This window comes from Leguminivora glycinivorella, chromosome 9 (assembly GCF_023078275.1).
Source record: "Leguminivora glycinivorella isolate SPB_JAAS2020 chromosome 9, LegGlyc_1.1, whole genome shotgun sequence".
Lineage (NCBI taxonomy): Eukaryota > Metazoa > Arthropoda > Insecta > Lepidoptera > Tortricidae > Leguminivora > Leguminivora glycinivorella.
In genome coordinates, this window is record NC_062979.1 from 17172205 (window position 1) to 17193766 (window position 21562).

At 39.4% G+C, this 21562-nt stretch overlaps 1 protein-coding gene across 1 annotated transcript in view; it reads left to right on the forward strand.

The window, feature by feature from the left end:
* Positions 1 to 21562, forward strand: part of LOC125229466 (early growth response protein 3-like) — a 71297-nt gene that overhangs the window by 33671 nt on the left and 16064 nt on the right. The window lies entirely within an intron of this gene.

Genomic DNA, 21562 nt, shown 5'->3' on the forward strand with positions numbered 1-21562 from the left:
TTAGCGTTTTCTTGTGACCTTTAAGAGCAAACAAAGGGGGGCTCGGGGGGCGAAGCCCCCCGCATGAAAGAAAGATCAACGTAGTATTTAGAATAAATTGGTTTAGCGTTTTCTTGTGACCTTTAAGAGCAAACAAAGTGGGGCTCGGGGGCGAAGCCCCCCGCATGAAAGAAAGTTCAACGTAGTATTTAAGATCAGTTGGGTTAGCGTTTTCTTGTGACCTTTAAGAGCAAACAAAGGGGGGCTCGGGGGGCGAAGCCCCCCGCATAAAAGAAAGATTAACGTAGTATTTAAAATAAGTTGGGTTAGCGTTTTCTTGTGACATTTCAGAGCAAACAAAGGGGGGCTCGGGGGGCGAAGCCCCCCGCATAAAAGAAAGATTAACGTAGTATTTAAAATAAGTTGGGATAGCGTTTTCTTGTGACCTTTCAGAGCAAACAAAGGGGAGCTCGGGGGGCGAAGCCCCCCGCATAAATGAAAGATCAACGTTGTATTTAAAATAAGTTGGGTTAAGGTTTTCTTGTGATGCATAGGTCGCAGACGTGCCGCTCACGAGCGGAACCTGCCACCCTAAAGACAGCCAGCGGGCGAGGGATGCATGAGAGCGCCCCCGCCCAATACGCTGGCTCTCGAGTTGGAGAGTGCGACCCTTGTGTCCAGGAAGCGCTCCCACAGTGAGGACCGGTCGGCTCATGGCCCGACCTGCGAGGGATTCTGATCCAGGATGGCCGCTGCGGGGCCGCGGATGGACACCGTGGGGTTTAGTGGGTAGGGGGGACTCTTTACAGCCTCGAGCCCCACATAACCGACCGGGTTGCCCACCACCTCAGACCCGGCGGTATACGTAAACGCATTCCCCACGAAAAAAAAAAAAAAAAAAAAAGTTTTCTTGTGATCCTTAAGAGTAAAGAAAAGGGGGCCTCGGGGGGCGAAGCCCCCCCGCTTGAAAGAAAGATCAACGTAGTATTTAGAATAAGTTGGGTTAGCGTTTTCTTGTGACCTTTAAGAGCAAATAAAGGGGGGCTCGGGGGGCGAAGCCCCCGCATAAAAGAAAGATTAACGTTGTATTTAAAATAAGTTGGGTAATGGTTTTCCTGTGACCCTTAAGAGCAAATAAAGGGGGTCTATCTTTTACTTTTTATCTTTTATCTTTTACGTAATAAGAAGGTAGCCGCTGGTTATTATTAAGTAGCAATTAGCAATAAGTACACGTTAAGCCACAAATGGCATGTAAAATCCGCCTACTTGAAATAAATTTATGTATAAATGTTAAAAGTATTTCATTATTAATGACTTAAAAGTATAAAATAAATTAATAGTTTAAAAAACACTATAAAACACGCTTTTATAAATGCACATAAAAGCCAAAAATAAATTATGGATCGTTCAAGTTGTCTCTATTTGTGAGCTGAAGTTTAAAAACTATGTGCTTTTAATTATAATATTTGATTGTAAAAGCGTGGGGCGCTGGAACAGGAAAGACTTTCTTGTAAACAAATACTAATCCGAACTTCCTGGCGAATGAAGTTGCATAAGAACATAACGTTTACATATGCCGCCTAAGGGTTACCAAAAAGAACCAAAGATATCTCGTCCACGAACAAGAACTCTGCATCCTGTCACTGTAGACACTTTCCCCTTTTGTACTTTGATTACCGGAAAAAAGCGGCGTTCTATGTGTCGGTGACTGTCGACTCTCCTCGCTACTAGCGCATATTTTGTCTGAGTTCGACAAACTGGTACCTACTTTGAACACTGACTTTTAATTGATTTGACTGTTTAATGTAGAACCTACTAGTCATGCTGCAACTCCAGTTAGCGCGTCAATCTGTGTAACCTCCTTCCCGTAGCATAGCATAATTTGATTTATCAGCAAGTTATACAAAACGTCTTTCCTGTTCCAGCGCCCCACGCTTTTACAATCAAATATTATAATTAAAAGCACATAGTTTTTAAACTTCAGCTCACAAATAGAGACAACTTGAACGATCCATAATTTATTTTTGGCTTTTACGTGCATTTATAAAAGCGTGTTTTATAGTGTTTTTTAAACTATTAATTTATTATTACTGATAGAATCAATCCTCGTAATGCTACCAACATACTACTTATATTACTCTTAATAGACCAATCATTAGGAAACAGTTAATTTAATGGAATTATACATATTTTTATTAACATAGGTACGTACTTACCTAATTGTTAGTTCGGTACTCTTCTATGAAAATTACTCTAACCAAAATTATGTCATCCAAATTGTTATTGTCGAATGGAATCAACTGCGTGCCACCTTTATCGTCAAGTTTGTTATGCTATTATTTATAAGGAATGGCCTCGAAGCTAATGAATGGGCCACGCTTGCCGCCGCCCACGAGTTAGTTCATTCATACTTAGCCCTGCGTGGTCGCGCTCAATGCCGCCTGCACCGCTGTCGCACGACACACTACACGAAACACGTGGCGCCACATCTCAATCAAACATTTCGTAATCTGCTAATTCACTATTCTCTCAGCAGTGTTAGCAACTGACAACGCAAGCCCACACGGAATGGGGCACGACTAACAGGACAAGCGCCCGCGAACGGTAGCAGCGGAAAATATACGCTAAACTTTAAATGTCAAATGTTAAAGCTTTGTGAATGATAAAAGACTCCCTAAAGCTTTTCATTAATTTTAACAAACCGTTTACCATTCGACTGGTCGACCCGCAAAGGTCATAATCTATAAGACAGAAATGTCAAAGTTCGAGACAAATTAGGTGAAACGTTCGCCGGCAGCGACGGAGCAGCGGGAATCACCGCAAATGGCTAGCATGATCGGTGCGGTCGCTTCGGAAGACGAGTAGATGTAGGGGTAAACGTGGAGATTCGTCTCGTTTGGATGTGATGCTAGGCGGGTGTAGGGGTGGGTCCGATGAATGGGGCTCGGAGGATGGGTGTCCTCCCCGGTTGTGGTCGGGTGTGGGGGCCGGCACGCGTTTGGTGGCCATGGCCACGGGATGACGTCTGACATTCAGCGGCGCGTGCGCGCGAGTGGCAGGGTTCAAGGACGGCGCATCGATCGCCCTTAGTGGCGGGTTGCTCGGGGCCACGGCCGGACGCCGCTCCGCGCCCGATCGATGCCGCTGTCGCCATCCACACATGGACACTGTCACTATTTACATACAGCTATCCTTCCTTGCTCAAAAAACATCATTTTCCGGTTGCATATACTAAAAAGTAATGATTCATGACACAGACTCAATCAAACATTGTAACTGAAATTAATATTCAATTTGAAACAACAATTTTACCCTACCAGTGGTTAGTGCTGGTCTATTATGTACTAATATTATCGTTACCTACCACCACACGTTTGAGCTAAATTACCTACTTATTTATCTACTTCTGATGACCTAGTGGGAAACAAATGAACAATATCTATTGAAAATTACGTACTTCCATTAAAGTTCATGTTTGTTTATTCCAATTCAAAAGCAATGAGAAATGTTAGTAAGATTTTATGATGGCGGTACCTTACACAAATACACAGGTGTCGACGCACCGTGTCCACTTAAGTGTTAAAATCATTAGCAGGTAAAGAAATCTTGGTACAGTAGATACAGTTACAGGTCGATAGGTTATTTCGTTAATAACTGCAATACTTTGTTCGTATAGACAGGATATCAAACTCTGATATTTGTTCCCACCCAAGTTATGTAATAAGAGATTCGACTGCAGAGTCGGATTCTCAGAATTCAAGATTATAAAATCTTCAGATGATATGAAATATCATAACCGATTTTTATGCACCGCTAGTCGTGTCGCTACTAAAACTTGATTCCACATCTACACTATCCGCAGTAATCTCGATGACATTATAGTTATAGCTGTCATCAAGCGGTGGCCTTAAAATTATAATAAACAAACTTGCTCAATATTCAAGAAAGTACCCACACATAAATACCTACCTAAGCGGCAATTCTACCAAAATAACAACTGCAGGTTACGTTACGCGTATGGGAACCACTGAGACCATGCAGCCACTAGGCACTCTATATAATAGTGATAAAGAATGAAAATACACTGCACCTATCGGTAAAGCTGTGCATGCTAACTGTTATACCTAACTCACAGTATAATACATATATACATACATACATATAATCACGCCTGTAGTATCCCATAAAGGGGTAGGCAGAGCACATGAACTACTAAGTTTCAGTGCCACTCTTGGCAAAAAGGGGTTGAAAGAAATCCAAATTGTGACATTGCAGTGACAGGTTGCCAGCCTCTCGCCTACGCCACAATTTAACCCATATCCCACAGTCGACTTCTACAACCCCCACACACACCCATACAGTATAATAAAGAATACTATCGTACAGTATGGCCACTCCCGCTCGCCGCTGAAAGTGCCGCCCACCCCCGCTCGGTTACCTCTCAGTTACCGCCTGTCAAAACCGTGAACAGTCTACCTGTCATATCTCACTCATACAGGCATGCTACGTGTTCACCTACACGAGCTTAGAATGTGTGCTAGGAACGCGCCTCTTTCATATATTTGATCGCCAGTGTCCGAGATGTGCCGAACCTATAAAATTAATGCAGATTTATAGAATGCAAAGTCGTATGTTCTTATATACTTAGCTAAAACGTCAATTAAGGTCAGTGTGGGGAAGACCGTCTTCCCGGAAAGACTGTCTATTGACTATAACTTTTGTGTTTATATATCTACGCCTCTCACACCTCCGAAGGTATACCAGTTTTTCACCCTCAAGCCATTGGTCTTCAATACATATCCCTAGGACGAACACTAGTTAACAATAATCTTGATTTGTGTTTCGAACTCGAACACCGAGTTCAACATGGTTCCGCAAAAAATTAAAATAAAATAGAAGCAGTCGGAATATTTGTATATTGTATATGTTACGTAGTCATTTAATAACCGTTCTTTCTGACTAGTACTATTAATCTACTCTAAACGCGCTCAATTTCTAGTTTTATGTTCTGAAATATGTAACTTAGAAATTGTGCCTACTCAGAAAGTCCGGCATAAAAGAGAAAGGCAAGACCGGCATATGATAAACAAGGAGTTGCCAACCTTTTTTAGGCTTTATTGGAAATAAGTCGAGTGTAAACGATATCAATATATAAGTACGTTTTTGGCTTATGGTAGTTGTACCGCTTTTGATTTTAACTTCGAAATACAGTTTTGGTAATGATTCGTATGGTGTTACTAAAATCATTCGAAAGTATTAAGTATATGTGACATGGTTGTGAAGAATGATAAGAGGTGAACAGAAGTAAGTCTACACTGCATTATTCATCATCATATTTAAGTTGGTAGAATTATCATAAGTTCTACCCGTTTTTTATTATTTTTGTTTGTATTGTGCAAAATGAGGCGACAAATATTTCAAAAGAGAGTAGGGTTTCAAGTTGGTCATTGTTTTTATAATCAGCATTACCCAACAGGGACCGTATGGGTACCCTTAAAGACGGTTTTGACCGACTATTTTACGGCTACCTGACCGTTAATTGACATTGCTGACTGTCACTTTGACACAAAAGTCGTCATGGGTGTCATCAAATATGTTTTCGGGGGTGCTAATTTAAAAATTAAACACCACTTTGGAATCTGACATTGCTGACTGTCACTTTGACACAAAAGTGGTCATGGGTGTGGTCAAACAGGTTTTCGGGGGTGCTGATTCCAATAACCATTACAGCCAAAAAACTGTTTGATGACACCCATGAATACTTTTAAGTCAATGTGACAGTCAAATATGTCAAATTCTAAATTGATCATTAATTTAGGAATCAGCACCCCCGCAAACTTATTTGACGACACACCAGACGACTTTTGTGTCAAAGTGACAGTCAGCAATGTCAGATTTCAAATTAGTCATTAATTTTGAAATCAGCACCCCTGACAACATATTTGATAATGTCTGGGACATTGCTAAGAAATGTTACCAAACTATTTCACGTACCTAATATCCTATTACCTTACTTAATAACCAAGTTTCAAAAACAAATAAGTTGTTGGATTTATATGAGCCTGTAATATCGTGACTAAATTGGACCTGAAAAGAAAAGGTTATGAACCCCATCTACGGGACATATGCCGGTCTTGCCTTATAAATGGAAAAATGCTTATATGTTTAAAATTTCAACGTTATTTTATTAATTATCTAGCACATTCTGCCCTGTTATTACGTAAAATAACAATGATCATGGTTTTGGAACCTAGTCTCATATGAAATTACGGGACAACAAGCACTAGACGGTCTTCCCGTACTCACCGCGGGGGGACGGTCAACCCGCCGAGCCTTAAAAAATGTGATTTTTATCAATTAAAATTACCATATTTCGCCAAAATATTATAAAAGCTTTGTAAAATATAATATTTGCTATCCCATAGGACCATGCGCATTACGCCAGACTACATTAATTATAGAGTTTTATCCACTCAAACTTTATTTCAAATAAACTATGCCGGTCTTGCCCACACTGACCTTAGGTAAAAAGCTTCCTCTGTTTCTTCTATCAATCATATGGCATCTAAAGATCATAGAGGCAACTAAAGCTAGCCTAAAATAATTAAATTCAGTTCTCTTCAGAATCATTTATCATGCCATAGAATCATTTAACTGTACAAAGCAGCGCAATTTACTTAATATAGATAACACAATGAGGCTCTAGATATCAAATTACTTCAGATATTTCAAGCACTTATTTCTGGAATTGTTATTTCAGGTATGTGACGGGACTGACGGGCCCATTTCTCAAAACTGAAAGTTACAAGTTACAAGCGGAAGTCTCTTTCCAACTTGTCATATTAGACACTGACAACCACTTGTAAATTGTAACTTGTAGCTTCGAGAAATGGGCCCCTGATGTTGTGTTATGATTGCGCATAAGTAACTATTTGCGAGAAGCTCACTACGACTGATCCCTGCGGTTGGAAACTGCCTCTCAACTACTTAATGGTTGGTTGCCGAGATCAGGCAGGCAATTATGGTCGCGCGATAAATGATAAAAACATCTGGCCGTCCCTATCGCACTTACTAATAGTGCGATAGGGACGGCCTGATATTTTATCGTCTATCGCGCGACCATGCTACCCGTGCAGATATGTATTTCATTCAATCACGTAATGTATAGATATAAAAGAATAACGTCATTAGGGGCTATCGATTTTGGATTAGCAAACAAGTACATAATTGTTGGTACTGGATGACGCAATTGGGGCTAACCGCCATTCTGAGTGTTTAGCAAAACAGTTCACATAAAAATGGGACGAATTTGCTGATTTAAGACTCGGATAACAATTTTCCCACTCGTACCTTCTCAATACGTTAGGTACATAATACAACGAAACGAAAAATACATGCAAATGCTACATTACATCAATTTCCGATCTTCGCATCAATTTAGAAAGATTTTTTCACCTCACTAGCTCGGAAAGAACTTTTTTATGCTTTAAAAACAGATAGCAAAATCGCATTTTATCTACAAGAGTGCAAAGAATATTTGAAATCCGAACGTGTCATTAGTTACTTTTTTAAATATAATTTCTTGTAAAGGCATCTCCCTGCAGACAGGACAATTTTATCCCTGTGCTTAAATTGTCTTAACAAATCATGTGATGCGAACATAAAAATAATTTCATAACGAATTGTATCCGACTAAAAACATAAAATACAAACAATTTTATAACATGATTTTACCATAAGACACTTGAAATCGTACAAGAAATTGTATGTTTGACTCTTCTATTGTACTTATTCAGAACGCACCTTAAGTAACATTGCAATCTCAAAACGCGTGAAACGGAACGCACCCAAATAGATTTTTCTTCTTGATTCTTAAGAGGGCTTTCGTGTTAAAAATAGTGAAATCGCAACCGAGCGCTCGATCATACCGTGTGTGGTATCAAATTAAAGGGCTTTGCGAGTAGTTTATAAATATATATCACATTATAGAACTTTTTCTACTTGGTCTAACAAAATATGAGAAAATGTCCAAAACTGGTAATAATTGTACCGGTGAAGGCTCGTATTCAAAAAATCGGAAAAAATCAATAATAGCAATTTATAATCACTAAGGCATAACAGCAATTTAAGTAAACGTTGCAGATTAATTTAGTACAAAACTTACTTCGATGTGATGTAGATTTTCAAAGAAATTGTCACTTAATTTTAGGTAATTTCTGAAAAAAATTGAATTCGCCTTAGGCTAGTTTACTCTTTTTCAAAAACTTAAAATAAACATCTAGTCTGAAATGATTGTGGTACAGGATATACGAATTATAAATTTACCCGTTTTAATATTCAAAATTGTCCAAATTTTACAAATAAGATCGACTGATTCAGCTCTATACGTGCGTTTTTCTAAACGTGCATTAGAGAAAATATCATAATTAATTTAGTGAGTTAGTTTTTAAAAATCCAGTCTTATAAAAATCAAGATAATAAGATGCTCTAACTGGAACTTGAATTAAATAAATCTATTGGATAACGGAAAGTGTAGTATTTCACCGACTAAAACTATAAATTTTACATTATTTTGACGTTTTTTTTGAAAGCAGCCTTAATTTGAAACTTTTGTGGTGTCGGTCGGTGCTTCGTGGAAATTGTAATAAACGCAAATTGACTTATTTCTGTGCAATTATGTTCCAGTTGTTTTTATTGCGCGTTTCCTCGCTTTAGTGAGGTGAAAAGTTATGTGTTACACACGGGATGCAAAGTTATTTTAACTCGTGTGTATTGCAGAACTCTCTACGCTCAGGATTCTATTTTTGAACTACTCGCTTCGCTCATGATTCTATTTTCGAACCACTCGCTTCGCTCGTGGTTCAACCATAGAATCCATTCGCTCGCTCGTAGTTCAACCCTAGAATCCATTCGCAAGTTCGTGTTGCAATTCCACACTCGGTTAAAATACAACTTTGCTCCCTTATATAACAAATAACTATTGAGTGTTTTTCCTATTTGAGGTGAAAGAAAATGAAAAGAAACCACAAAAGCTCCTGCCATTTTAATCTCCCCGAAACGAACATTCCAATGTAATCATTCTTGATACGAGTATGCACGTCCTGCTAAAATGGTAGTGATGTCCGCGAATGAATTCACAGATCAAAAGTAACGACACATTGTGCGCGGTGTCACATGGTGTGTATTTTTGCGAGCGAGCTGATTGCGCGCGCATAATCCCCCGTAAATAAGAGACGCGTGCGCGTTGATTACACGCACGCACAGGGATGCCGAGAGTCGCTCTTTACAACACTTCAATTATAATATAGTCTAACAGAAAGAGAAGAGGCGTGTAATAAAAGAGAACCCAAACATTCTACGACTATTCTCTTCTAAGGGCATTTTCGTGAGAACAATCACCGAAAATATTTTTTCTAAGGTAGGTAAGTTTTAGGACTTTTAGGTATGTTTTTCCTACTCAGAATCACGAGCCCTTTCGATCTAGGACAAAAAACAAGACACAAAAAAATGGTCCTTAAATTTTCTATTATTTGGCATACTTTCCACCTTGTAACCGCTGTACAAAGTGTTTGAAAAATGGTAACGAAGTGGAAAAAATAAATTTGGGACGCTTTTTTCCGCCTAGTAGGATGAAAAGGGTTCGTGATTCTGAGTAGGAAAAACATTAAATTTACCTATTTTAGAAAAAAAAGTTTTTGAATCTCTTTTTCGCGAAAATGTCCCTGAAGTGTGTGCTACTTTTAGTCGGACTCGTTAGCCCGAAGTACAGTCCTAACCGGAACAGAGCATACAATTTAGCATGCAAAGCTTGTGCCAGTACCTAAACAGTAAATTAGAAGCAACAACTTATCAAGAGATCATTTCCCTTCTTTACTGTCCTATCTTGCAGTTTTTTTATTGCAAAAACGAATGAAGTTACTACAAAATGTAAATAATGCACCCCTGCCGAATATTTCTCTTATCGAACAGTTTTCCCGATTGTCGTTTCCTCTATAATACCAATTATTAGACACATACCAGAAAGTAGATCGGATTCTACTTAGAATTTCATTACAAAACATACAAATGAACAAAAACGGGACGTATAAATAGAAATCTCGTAAAGGATTTTAATAAATAACAAAAGGGTAAAGCCCTTCTTATGGAAGCACTGAAACTGAGTCGTAAAAAGAATGTCTACAAAAATAGTTTTTAGAGCAAAGACAGTTCAAATCAAAGGGGACAGGATCGAATGGGATAGGTATGCAAAATATTTTTTCTCAAACATGCAATGAAATATTGTCTCTACGTTCCTTAAAATGGGCTGGGAAGTATCGCTTTTTGGGCGCAACAACTCGAGAGGACTGTAAAGGGATTTCATATTATTTTTCAGGCCTAGGCCTGCAAAGTAACTTTTTTTTATAAAATATTGTCCTTTAGAGCATTTTTAGGGTTCCGTAGTCAACTAGGAACCCTTATAGTTTCGCCATGTCTGTCTGTCCGTCAGTCCGTCCGTCCGTCCGTCCGTAACCGTTAGCACTAGAAAGCTGAAATTTGGTACATAAAGATACAACAGATCAAAGCAGGTGCCCGATACAATCGTTTTCGGTAGACCAACAGCGGTTCGTATATATAATTTGTTGTATGGATTCAAAATATCTGAGAGTTCTATACCTATTCAAAGCCATTTATTCCGAGCCTGAGATAGCATATTGACCAATTTCATTTTAGAGTCGTGCCACATAAAGATGCGTGATAAAGAGTACGCCAGTACAAAGTGCAAAAACGCACTAAAAAAGGCTCATGGAAGGCTCATAAAAGGCATGTTTTTCATAGTTAGTACCCCCCAACGCCGGGCCAGGGCTGCGTACATGTGAAAACTCATTAGTGGGGTATTTGTAGTTTTGCTGAAGGATCTGTTTGTGTGCGGATTTTTTGTTACATTCTAACCCCAACGTGTGATATATTGTTGGATAGGTATTTAAAAATGAATAAGGGTTTACTAAGATCGTTTTTTGATAATATTAATATTTTCGAAATAATCGCTCCTAAAGGAAAAAAGCATTAACTTTTGTGCGTCCCCCATTATTCTCTAACTTTTGAACCATATGTTTAAAAAATATGAAAAAATATGAAAAAAATCACAAATGTAGAACTTTATAAAGACTTTCTAGGAAAATTGTTTTGAACTTGATAGGTTCAGTAGTTTTTGAGAAAAATACGGAAAACTACGGAACCCTACACTGAGCGTGGCCCGACACGCTCTTGGCCGGTTTTTTTTTTTATTTCATTGTATGTTTGAGAAAAGCACTATACATGTCTCGGCGTGAAAACGGATTCCCGGCCTCGTATCCCTATCCGTATCGTATATACCCACTTGGCCGGAAATCCTCATTTTTAACCGACTTCAAAAAAGGAGGAGGTTCTCAATTCGACTGAATGTTTTTTTTTTTTTTTTGTATGTATGTTCCTCGATATCTCCGAGAATTGTGGACCGATTTTCAAAATTTTTTTTTTTGATCGAACGGGTATAACCCCGAGATGGTCCCATTGGCACCAAGTCAGGGTCTGATGATGGGATCCTGGAGAAATCGAGGGAACTCTTCAAATGTTATAGGCACATGTAATGTTTTCAGTGTATTTTTCAAAGGTAAACCAGTATTTACGCCTGATGGTAATAATTTTATGTGGCTGAGCTGATGATGGAAGGTCAACTCCTCAATGGTTAGGAGTTAAAGGATAATTCTTTCACTAGTGTACATGTATTCGGACTGATACATATAATATCAATAGGAACCACTAAAAATCAACAAATAAATAAACTTTTTTAACAAAAAATAAAACCGCCTTTAAAAATAAGCGCGTTACAAAACACGGAGAAACTAAAAAGCAAAAAATAATAAACCTTTGAATTCAGATTTCTTATCGTATTGCAATAATCTAAACATCCAAATTATAAACAAATCAATTATTTTTGGAGTCGGTGCCAGCCTGCGTATGGTTGGGTGGGGCAAACAGGCAATAGCAAGGCGACGAACAGGTCTGGTACCGACTGCAAAAATAATTGATTTGTTTATAATTTGGATGTTTAGATTATTGCAATACGATAAGAAATCTGAATTCAAAGGTTTATTATTTTTTGCTTTTTATCCCGGCCTCTGATGTAATGTACTATTGAAAGCCGCTAAGTAGCCGCTTGATTAGCTGCCGACGTCGCAAATCTTATTTTCAATGTTGAATTTGGATCCTCGACTTACATTTATTAAATTAAATGATAGTTAAAGTTTATTTAGGAACCGATGGAACTAGGATACACAGACGACACTTTGCAGAAAACAGAATGCGCGCAGGAACGGGAAAGCACAAATTTGTACATAGTTTTAATTGCATTAACAAATAATACTACACACACGAGGCATGTCAGTGTTCGCGTGCAGTAATTGCGAATGCAAGTGTCGCGAGTGCGTGTCAAATCGTTCTGCGCCCACGCAGCGCATCCGCTGTCGCGGAGATTCGCCATACTACCCCACTCCTCAAAACGACGTATATCTCCTTCAACAACGTACAGATATTGGGTTGGCACAAAAGTAATGAGACACTTGGTTTACGTTTTATATTTTTTATTATTATTACAATACAAAAAGCTTAGTCGATGATGTAATCACCATTGGCATCTATGACTTCTTGCCAACGATCCGGCAAAGTTTGGATGCCTTTCGCCCAGAACTCTGATGGCTGTGCCTCGAAAAAGTTGTTCAACTCCACCTGTACATCATGGAAATCATTGAATTGTTTACCCCGCAAATGTCGTTTCAGGGCTCTAAACAAATGAAAGTCTGATGGTGCGAGGTCTGGAGAATAAGGTGGGTGGGGTATCGTCTCCCAGCCCAAGTTCTGCAGCTGTTGGCGATCGGTAGATGCGACATGAGGTCGAGCGTTATCATGTAGTAAAATAACAGTGGCTCGTCTTCGTCGTTTTTTCTTAATAGCAGAAGATAGTTCGGTGAGCTGTGTTGAATATTTGTTAGCGTTTACAGTTTCATTGTGTAATAGTTCATGAAACAGCATGCCTTGCGAGTCCCAGAAACAACAAAGCAAAACTTTTAAGCGGTTCTTTTGACTCAGCTTCGGTTGAGTTGGTGGCGTTTCTTCTCGAGGCAGCCAAAAAGCACGACGTGTATCGTTCTCATAATAAATCCATGATTCATCTCCCGTAACCAGATCAGTCAAAAACTCTTTACGTCGGGGTCGCAGCAAAAGTGATTGACAGATGCCGACACGGACTGCACGACTGGCGTCTGTAAGGATGTGCGATACCCATCGAGCCAAAACTTTTCGATACCCAAGCTCATGCAGATGGTATTCCACAGCGTGGTGACTGCAGTTAAGTGCTTCCGCTAATTCACGAGTAGTAGCATCAGGATTCGACTGTAGTTCGCGGCGTAAATAGTCATCATTGAATGCAGGTGGTCGCCCTGAGCGTGACTGACTTTCAAGGCTCCTGTCTCCTGATTTAAAACGGTCAAACCATCTGGACACCGTGGCATGGCTTGTACTTCCAGCGCCCAATGCAGTGTTGATATTGTCAGCCGCAGCCCACGCACTGTGGCCTAACAAGTACTCGTATAAGTAAAGTGTTCGAACTTGTCGCTCGTCCATTTTATTTAAATCTAACTAAACCAATCACGAGGGCGGCTTTATATACCCTCACATTAGAAGTACCTAGAATGTTCTACAACATACTAGAATATTATCGAAAACAATAAACTTAAGAAAGGAAATGTATAGAGTTTTGTAGAATGTGTCATTACTTTTGTGCCAACCCAATACATACGACTGCCTGCTACACTGGCTTCTTTAAGACGATACGGTAGGGGTCAATTCTCCATACAAACGCTCTGGACTATTTCCTCCCTGGTTTTTGAAGATAGAGCAATGACTTTTTCAACACAGATTGTTATTATTTTTATCTGTGTCGGACCGTTTTGATTTTTTTGATATTTTGCTTTTTAAAGACTCTAGAGCCAATCAAAAATTTCCAAAAACGGCCTTTTTCATTGTGGCGCAAAAAAGGTGTGATACTCAAGATTGGTAACAATTAACCAAAAAAGCAAAACGGTCCGACATAGATTATTTCATTGTTATTCAGATTCTCAAATTTCGTTCCGGTTGATTAAGTTTTGAAGGAGGAAAGAGTCGAGAGCGCGAGGTTCCGCTTTTAAAGATTTTTTTTAAATATCTTTTGACTGAGTTGTTCTTAATGGACAATTTTTTTTCGATAAATCTAGTTAATAACACTTGTATTTAACTAAAATTCCCAAGTTGAAAGGGGGGCTCCTTTGCATTTTAGCATTTTCGCTACCATATCCTCTTAAAAAAACTGCGTCTCGTTAAATTTCTTAAGTCGCAACAGGAGCTAACATTCAAAAATCGAAACTAGCCTCTCTGTCTAGATTTGGACAATTCTATAAAAATCGATGTTTTTTTTGCTCTCCAATGTTTCCTCCTCCGAAACTGCCAATCGTTACGAAATTGTGAAATCTGAATCTAATGAGATTATCTTGGCTTTTTGATATCAGAGTTGTATATGATGTTTATGCGGTATGATTAGCCCGTTGTTTTCCATGTTTATTAACATCTTGGAAACGAAAAATTAAAAAAAAGCAAAATCGTCCGTCACAGATACTTAAATATTAAAATGTAGTGAAAAAAATCATTGCTCTTGCTTCAAAAATCAATAAAATCAATGAGGAAGAATCAGAAAACAGTAAAAGGCGTTTGTATGGAGAAATTAGCACTCCTTTTCCATCTTAAACATTTAGGTCTCTTTGGACAGACCGACCTGGGCGACCTGCTTAGCATAAATACGACATGGGAATGGGACTCAATATTTATTCAATAATTCATCATTTTCATCAACTTTACAGTTTAGATTTTAATTTAGTTTAAATAATAAGTAGTCATTATTTTATAAACTGAAATAGATACCATACACTAAAGAAAAAGCGATCAAGCCCACTGGTGGTGGTGGTTTATCACGACAGCCGCGTTAGCTGGAGACCCGGGTTCGATTCCCGGCTTCGCCACCAGTGGGCTTGATCGCTTTTTCTTTAGTGTATGGTATCTATTTCAGTTTATAATTTATATATAGTAGTGTTACTATTTAAAAAAAACATATCAAAAATATTTAATAAAATAATTTGATTTGTTCCCTACATCGATTAGTCATTATTTTATTTTTAATTCATTATACCCTTATTCATAGTCCCATAAGTACAGTGGTTCACCTACGTAAACTAATTTAGGATGTCCCCTATTTGTAGAATTAGGTTTTAGGTCGCACTGTATTTTTACAAACTACTATGAAAATTAAAAATCCTGCACCATTCCCACTCCTATTATTATTATTATTCAAAGCCATGCGTTGTCTATCAATATTGCAATCATTTTTAATGTAGTAGTAGACATGTGATCTCATCCACTTTTTAATGCAAATCATTGTTGGCTCATGCAACTGTAAAGTTTATCTATTGATCGAGCAAAACAAGAAAATTATTAGTTGAAGAAAACTCCTAAATTAAAGGAAAGAAATTACATAATGTTATGAATTAGAAACAATGGGGATATAAAAACCCACGCACGTTGCGTATTGTAGATACACCCACTGTTCGTAATTATTATAAAATTTATAAACAGAGTTGTAGGCTACCCACATCCTAACCCTTCTAGAGAGATGAAAAAGGTCGTTTGGCTCACTAATGAAGGGCACGCCCTTTTACCCAAATTTTGCTTGCAAAATAAAGGCATAACTAGTAACTACCTAATTTTGCTCGTTACCTTTGACTTTTTGACTGACTCTCATGGGAGCTGGAGTCCACTTTTTTACAGTTTGTAAGTTGAGAACAAGCACTTTGAGCTCAAGAACCTCAACCGTTTGGCAGCTGCACGATTAGCTCATCTCGACTCCCGATACTTATCGAAAATAATTTTAGTCCCCTTATTATAAATACCTATCTATAAAATGTTGGTCTGGAAAATCTCATACCTTCAATTATTCATTAGCAAAACTTCCTGCCCTAATAACGTAATCAGGCAGCAAGACATAACCTGCAGTGGGCGTAGAATTAAAACCAAGTAAACAACAGATTTGTTAAAAAGGCCTGACATTAAAATTATCTACCTACGCTATTTTATTGAGCACCATTCACCTTTCCCGACCATAACAGATGTCATGAAATGTAAAGTGTAATAGTGTGCGGCGTCATTCATGAATTTCCACCCGTTACTGGAACTTGGGAGTGGTGTGGGGTCCCCCCTCTAGCGGAGCGGGGGTGGGGGCCCCCTCTTTCATGAATGAGGCCGTACGTCATTGGTATCGATTGTGCAGAGGGTAAGGTTGCCACGCAAGGGCAATGTTGGGGACGAAGCAACAGGTGGGTACTGACGCACGTGGCAGTACTTTCCGCGGCGAACATTCATCACTTTTGTCACATGACGTCAGACACTGATAAACACAACCTGCGCATAATGAGATCGTTCAGCCATTTATTATTATTCGACGACTTTCATAAAAATAAACAAAACCAGAGCAACTGTTGTTGACTTACCACCCTGTCCATATTTATACCAATTGATTTATACTTGTAATAACAACTTGTTTAGACAATCCTTTCGGATCTGATCTATTTTGTACGTACCTAAACAAACTAAAGTGGATTCACAGAATTATAATATTGGAAATAAGCTCTACATTTATCAAAGTCAAGTTTGCTGCGAGCGGAGACCTGAAGTAATTTGAAACTGGACTTAACTTGGGCCTTTACAGTAACTGCTTGATAAATATACTATTTCAGCTTTGTAGGTTAAATACAGAATACTGTTCCGCAGTTAAATATTGGAAATGATATTAGGTACATTAGCGAAAAGGTGAACTCGGAGCGTGATTGTTATACACATATCTACAATACGTACATTTACAGGTGTAAGGTACAGCGGGACAAATCTCGACTGGGGGGCAATTGGACCTATTCCATTTTTAGGGTTCCGTAGTCAACTAGGAACCCTTATAGTTTCGCCATGTCTGTCTGTCCGTCCGTCCGTCCGCGGATAATCTCAGTAACCGTTAGCACTAGAAAGCTGAAATTTGGTACCAATATTAATAGAAAAAAATGTTTTATTAGGGTACCCCCCCTACATGTAAAGTGGGGGCTGATATTTTTTTTCATTCCAACCCCAACGTGTGATATATTGTTGGATAGGTATTTAAAAATGAATAAGGGTTTACTAAGATCGTTTTTGGATAATATTAATATTTTCGGAAATAATCGCTCCTAAAGGAAAAAAAAGTGCGTCCCCCCCCCCCCTCTAACTTTTGAACCATAAGTTTAAAAAATATGAAAAAAATCACAAAAGTAGAACATTATAAAGAATTTCTAGGAAAATTATTTTGAACTTGATAGGTTCAGTAGTTATTGAGAAAAATACGGAAAACTACGGAACCCTACACTGAGCGTGGCCCGACACGCTCTTGGCCGGTTTTACCATTATTACACTATGATGTTGAGTTCTACATGTATCCACTGAACATGCTTACCATATACAACCAGTGGACACTCTATTTAATAATGAAAACAGGGAAAAAATGGACCAGTTACATTTGGCCCCCAGTCGAAACAGCCTTTGGCTACACGTATATTATAGGTATATTGCTTTTTTATTCGGCAAAAAGTAGATCGTAATCTTGTGATAAGCAATGATACAAGAATTTGCGTCACAAGTCACAACTCCCGGGGGCCGGGGGGCCCGCGTGACGTCAGGCCACCGCCGTTTCGCACCATCGCCGAAATATTACAGTATTTTTTAGTCAGAAACCCGAATATTTTGCGATTGATGTTCCCTTGCGTGCAATCTGTAATGATATGGTATGGTGTTGTGCGTCAAGTTGCAGTGAAGCGGGTGGCGGGCCGTGTGACGTCACGACTCCCTCTGCTTTTTCTCCAAGTAATTGTTTCACTGCACTGAATAAGTAACAACTGTACCTGCGGTTTGACGTCACGGAATTTAACATGTATATGGGATTGGATGCAATAACTTTATTAAATTGCATGTAAGAACAACGTAAGTAATGACAAGGTAATGTAACGTATTGGGTTAACATCTAAGGGTTGCACCCATACGCTTGATGGACTGACCAACGTAGGTACAATAACATTTTTACGAATATAGAAACATAGTTTTGTAAACTGTTAACTGGAAACCCTTTTAATGCGTTGGAGATACGATGTTATAAGGAAATGTTTCAAAATCCCTGTCCTGTTATCCGGACAAAAAGATGTTATTGTTATCTTACACGAGTTAAACATCAAGACGTGATTGACAAACATATGTATGCTCGGATTATTCAAGTTATTTGACCACATAGCCAAGTAAAATAGCCACGTTCTGAAACACCTCATTGTAAATGTCATATTGATGTGCCAAACGACCTCTTAGCGGCCGGAGCCCAATAAGATGGACCGAAACCAAGGTCCGCTCAATGTCGACACAAAACTGTACGTTGCTCTACATCACACCAAACACTAAAGGCTGGTTCACACGTATTAAGTTGTCAAGTAATTAACTAAATTTTAACTTAATTTTAAGCGACTTAATTTTAAGTAAGCGTTTACACGTAGTAACAGCTAAGCTCTTTAGTCAGCCTGAGATGGACGATCAACAGCGCGTACAAGTTATTAATTCAGTCAAGGTTTTAGATGAACTCAAGGAAGAAATAGAGTCATCAAGTCATCGGTGCCAGAGCCGGATCTTGTAGAATCTTTAATTTTTTTTAATTCTTTTTGGCAACGCAGATCCGCCTGACAATCTCTGCTCGCAGAGGCAGTGGGACGAGCCACTCTGCCGTCTAGTACGGAATAGTCTTGTTGATACGTCAACTAGCTCGGCAGAGCGAGCTCGTCTTCTTGCCACTGCGGAATGGGAGTCGGGCCTGTGGTTGCAAGCAGTACCCTCACCATCCATAGGCACCTTACTTGACAACTCCACCTTCCGACTGGCGACATGTTTGCGTCTAGGGATTACAACTAACGTCCCCCATCGCTGCCGCTGTGGTACCATGGTGGATAGCCATGGGCATCATGGGCTCTCCTGTGAAAAATAATGTACATCTTATATGAATTATATCTTTGTTTTATATAAGCTATTTTAAGACATTGCATGATTAGTTTTAGCAATGACCTGTAATTGACTTACTAGATGTAACGTGTTTTGTTACTTGGCCAAATAAAGAAACTTGAAACTTGAAACTTGTGGCAGAAGCGCCGGCCGCATACCCCGACATGCCGGCATCAACGATATCATCCGAAGGGCCTTTGTCAGTGTCAAAGTCCCAGCCATCCTTGAGCCAGTCGGCCTGGCAAGGGACGATGGCAAGAGGCCCGACGGTATGACTCTGGTGCCTTGGAAGTTGGGTCGGCCTCTGGTGTGGGATGCCACGTGTGTTGACACACTTGCGCCGTCCCATCTTCAGGGCACCAGCGGTGGTGCTGGTCATGCGGCGTCTGTGGCCGAAGACCTCAAGCGCCGCAAATATGCTACCCTTGGCAGCAGTTACATTTTTGCGGCGTTTGGTGTGGAAACACTGGGGCCATGGGGGCCAAGCGCGCGTCAGATGTACAAAGAACTAGCGGCGCGCCTTATTGACGTCACAGGTGACCAGAGGGCTGGCCAACATTTTGCTCAACGCATTAGCATTGCCATCCAACGTGGCAATGCGGCCAGCCTTCTGGGCACACTGCCCGGTGGCAGCGACTTGGGCGAGGTTTTTTATTTCTAAGTTATTTTAATTTAATCTAATTTATTTTATTTATTATTATTTCTAAGCTTATTTATAGTTGTTATGTTGTTTGTTTCTCAATAAAAAATCTTTATCAACGTCAACTTACAATATTACAATTTTGCAAATTAAATATTAATTCTTGAGAGTATGTCGATCGGATACTTTTGATCTTTGATTCGGCTTCTTTGATACCAAAATTAGGTATCGCCATGGCCGACACTATATCGGCAAGCCCTTGTTGTTTAGCTTGCTTATTTCTATAATTAAGGCTTCTTATATTCCACAGACAATCGCGTTTAATATATTCTTCGATAAACTTTACTGTAGTGTATTTTCAAAAAAGATACTTAAACTCACGAACATACGATCGCAACCGCTCCGCCTTATACAATTAACTAATATTTAACTAAATCGTGCCTGTCCAAACGTGTCAAGTGTAAATTCACGCCCACCCACTTAACCGAAAAATAGACGAAATTCTAATCTACTTGCTTAAGTGCACACTAAATATTAACTTGTAACTTATTACTAAATTGATTGTTTACACGCTTTAAGTCGCTTAAAATTAAGTTAAAATTTAGTTAAATACTTGACAACTTAATACGTGTGAACCGGCCATAAGTGCGTTTTCACATTATCCGATCCGATATCGGATGTCGGACCGATATCCCATACATTACAGGCGCCATCTTGGATTTTTTCCATTGAAATCCTTCCGAATTCAAATTCTACATTCCGAAGACGGTAGTCCGTGGACGGTATCCAGATATCGCAGTCACAGGCTACGTACGCAGCGTAGGCGTGATTACGCCCGATTACTCACACTTTAAATGAAACGAGCGTTTCAGGTGTCGCGTACGTCATGGGATCCGCTCGAGATTAGCTTTCGAGTGTTGTCGTAATTATAACTCTCCTGAATTATATTCTCATTGGTTACGCGAGTAACGTTGAGTCGATACCAATGCTACGTGAACTCGTACGTGACAAATGTGTTAGACATAATAAGGGTTTTTTTTTATGGAATAGGAGGCAAACGAGCGGACAGGTCGCCTGATGGTAAGCGATCACCGCCGCCCATGGACACCCGAAACACCAGAGGTGTTGGAGGTGCGTTGCCGACCTTTAAGATGGGTGTACGCTCTTTTCTTGAAGATTTGAAGGTCGTATCGGTCCAGAAATACCGCAGGCGACAATTCATTCCACAGTTTAGCTGTGCGGGGCAGGAAGTTTACGGCATGTACGGCATCCATCGATTTGATCATTGAACTGATTGAACAGAAGACCAGCACTGATTAGATTCCAATGTCATTTTATTATCGGTTTGAAGCACACAATTGAATTTGCTTGAGCTCGGAAAAACAACTAAATTACAAAATATTCTGACCCTATTATAAAATATTGTCCGTTTTATGATCGAATATAACACTTCTTATCTTCTCTTACTTCTTCTTTACTAGTTCAGTCTAAGCCCGTAATATATTATAATTTATAATAATTGATTCAAAAACGTTACATTGGTAGGTATGTGACTATGTGTAAACGTGTAACGTGTAAGCGATCGCAATGCCGCTGTGTGACGCGCGCGATATGTTGCCAGCATTATTGTCCGATGAGCGCGCGCTATTCCGCGCGTTTGCATCACTGCGCTATTTCGGTGCGCGTTATCGGTCAACGCTGGCCGGTGGCCGCCCTGCGCCCTGGGCGGGCGATTATCCAAGTCCGAATCTACTTGGATTTGCACGCCATGATTATTGGCCAAATTCTAATATA